This window comes from Haliotis rubra, unplaced genomic scaffold (genome assembly GCF_003918875.1).
Source record: "Haliotis rubra isolate DU_JTF1 unplaced genomic scaffold, ASM391887v1 Scf65, whole genome shotgun sequence".
NCBI lineage: Eukaryota > Metazoa > Mollusca > Gastropoda > Lepetellida > Haliotidae > Haliotis > Haliotis rubra.
In genome coordinates this window covers 2863195-2866852 of record NW_025767357.1, presented here as the reverse complement: position 1 = coordinate 2866852, position 3658 = coordinate 2863195, and positions in this window count along the sequence as shown.

The window sequence follows — 3658 nt, the reverse complement described above, 5'->3', positions numbered from 1 at the left end:
CACAGCTGTTGTGCAGTGTTTGTTGAGAAACAGAAGGAATAAATATTTGTACTGTTGAAAGTTGTGCATTTGATTTTAATCCCATCTGGATTTCGATCCCTTGCTCTCAGAGTCAACGATCAAATGTCAGCGATCTAATTCACAAAATCCCATCTGGATTTCGATCCCTTGCTCTCAGAGTCAACGATCAAATGTAAGCGATCTAATTCACAAAGTCAGCGATCTAACTCACTCAGCCACTGTGGTTGTCACAAAGTGGAAGTCTGACAATTTCAGCAATGTGAGCCATACCAATTAACACATGTGAGAGCGGTACACAAAGTATGTTGTCTGGATTACCACTCTCCCTGGATGGGATTCAGCTCCATTCACACACTCAACAAAGTACTGAAACCTCTACTGACAAAAGTGAAATGCCACATATAACATGTGGCATTTGACCACTTTCTAAAATGCATTGTGTATTCACGGCACAAATCTTATTGACATATTTACTGCATGCCCAGAAGGTACGATATTACTTTCTAACATGCTTCGCGAGAAGATCAAAGGCGCCGACGTACACTGTTTTTTTGCATAACGTCACTACCCCATTCTAGTCTGAGCCCCTCGTACTGAAACGTACCCTTGCATTCGTGACCAACTCGTGTTATTCCGGGTCTCTTCTTGGAGGTTACGGAAAGGGGTGGGTGGTGACGAATGGAACCCTTGGTAATCGACGTCACGATTCATGTCTGTTGTCATCGCCTCGTTAACTACGGTAAACTACTTCGTAGCACCCGTTTCTTGGTTTGCAGTTGCTTCAGTCGGCTAACATCACTGGTGGCAACATTACGTTTAACTTTTTTGGACGGAATAATTGTCTCAACACGGCCATGTTCGCTAACTTAGCCTATGTCAAGAGTCACACAATGCATTCGTTGGTGACTTGTCAGCTTCATCTGGATTTACATGTTGCCCCATTAGTTTTACATTAATCACAGACCTGTAATTAAAATATTCTAGAGAAGATATTTGACCCGCACGTAAACCTTCATCAGACTGTTTCTGATTTGTCTTCCATGTAACGTGCGTCTTAAGGTATGGTGTAGTGGTTAGAGCGTCCGCCCGGAGAGCAGAAGGTCGCGGGTTCGATCCCCGACCGCGTCATACCATAAGACGTTAAAATATGGTACTTGTTGGTCCCTGTCTGGCGCTCGGTTTTAATGGGTACAACAAGGATTGGTCGGCTCGGAGTCAGTATAATGTGTCTGAGTGGGGTATTCATGCTTCACTGCGGCATGGTATCTCAGTGAGCTAGCACTAAAAAATCAGCTTCAGTCTGGGCTAGTACAAGCAGCCGCACATACACATACACACGCATGCACGTCGTCATGTGAGCGAAATATTCTCAAGCACGAGATAACTATTTCAAATCACGAACGATGAAGGATCTTTTTAATAATATCAGTTCTCATTTAGTTATTGCATTTTTAAAAGAATTAGATTTGTTGAATGAATTGTAAATAGATAAATATTTTAAAATTGGTAGTTTAGTTGAGCAGCTGAGATTGCTAGTGGCTCTATCCTCACAGGAGGTTGAAGTATTGTAAAATTATTGTCCTCCTGTGGGGGTACGTAAGTCCAACAACATTCAAAGTAAATTTAAACATACCATTATTTTTAAGCGTAGAATATGTGTTATTTTAACTTATGGCTAAATTGTCTAAACTTGCTGACGGCTGAAGGGATGGTGTAAATCCAGCGAGGGTCCATGCAGGAAGCAAATGTACTGTAAGTCCCCATGGTCCCTAGTATGGTGATCTACCTTCAGTCGTTAGCGATCTACAGCCTGTTTTTATATTGTATTGTTATTTATAGTTCCAATATTTTAGGTTTAATTGCTAGTTTTAAATGGATATCTGTGATACACTAGTAGTTTTACTGTTCTTCGTCAACAGGTTTTTTAATTTCTACCTTTATTCATCATTAATATAATTATAAAATGTTCTCGTCACGATATGGCTGAAATATTGCCGATGTGACGATAAATATTAACTCACTCACTCACTCTCAAGCACGACGTTAAACCCAATTTCACCTCACCTCACCTCACCTTAAGGTAGGTCTCAGACACGTACATGTTACAGTCAATGTCTACAATCAGACAATGTGTACAATGACGAAATAACCAGTCAATGTACACATTGCCTAATTCACCCAGTCATTGTGTACATTGTCTAACATGTCCAGGCAATGTGTACATTGCCGCTTAACTAACCCGATCATTGTACAGATTGACTGATTGTTAAACAGGGATTATTAACAGCACGTCAGTTAGCCCTGAACGAGGATTGTTAATTGAGGTCACCGACACCGTCGCTTTTATCTCCCACCGCGCATTTGGCGCAAAGCGGGGGTTATAGTATTAGGCTCCGTCCGTCCATACGAATTGGAATATCTTAAGAACCTTAGACTAGATTCCTTTCATATTTGGTACCTAGGTCCATCACAGTATGCAAAAGGTCCCAGCCAGGTTTGGTGACCCTGACCTAGTTATAGTATGAGGACGCTGCTTTAGCTATAATAGTTCAGGGCAAAAGTGTACTATATCACACTATATATGGGGGTAGAGCGAACTGTATTTCTTACATAGACGCACAAAAAATCTTAATGAGACTAAACTGAAGTATATAGCTTTTTGTTATTGTAATAGGTGATGACAGGTTTACTTCTGTAAAATAGATCAAGACAATGTTTTAAACTGTACAGACATAACATTGCCTCTTATGCTCTCAGTAAGTATCAAGGAAAGAACACATTTCTTTCATTGTTCAGCAAGAGCATTCTCGAGTTACTTCATAATAAAGAATTAGCATGACAATGCTACACAGACCATTGTCATTTCATCATGGTCTTTGCATGACGTCACGATCAAATGACACCATCATATAAACTAAGGCCAGAAATACTTTGAAAATGCTTTTTAGCATTTTTTTGATAATGGTTGATATTTCAGATTCAAAACTCAAATATAATCATTCATATCACCTCGACACCTAATATGGCATATGAGTAATCACGATGTACCATTGCCTAAACTTTTCTGTGACCCACCTGGCAGGCAGGCAGGGTGACAGCGTTATGTAACGCACGGGCAGTACATGTCAGGGACCGTCTCAAAATATCAATTGTCAGTATCACTGCTGGTCGACATCCTCGATAACTCCGATCACTCTCCACTATACCCTGGATGCATCCACGGCTTGGCCCGATGATTATATTACCTCCCTTTGCTGGCTCCGCCTTCTCACAGTAGCCAATCAGCTAAGCCGTCGTTACATGCGAGCTTGCCAGTGTGAACAAAGAAGCGGTCGCAGTCGCGAAGGTTTGTGGGAAATCATACAGACAAATTGACAGATCTGAAACTTTAAAAATATATATGAAAGAACTCCTTCTACCTCTTTCAGAGTACCTCTGCATCAATGTGTGGCCAAGTTTAAACGGTTAGATAATTTAAGAAGCGAAAGTGAGTTGTGATTGGTTCGCTCAACTTCCCAGCGTAGACACTTGATTGGATAAAAAGTCAGCCAAGGGAGGTAATAAAACCACCAAGCCGTCGATGCATCCAGGGCATAGTGGAGAGTGATCGTAACGTATACCCTGGAGATTATCGAGG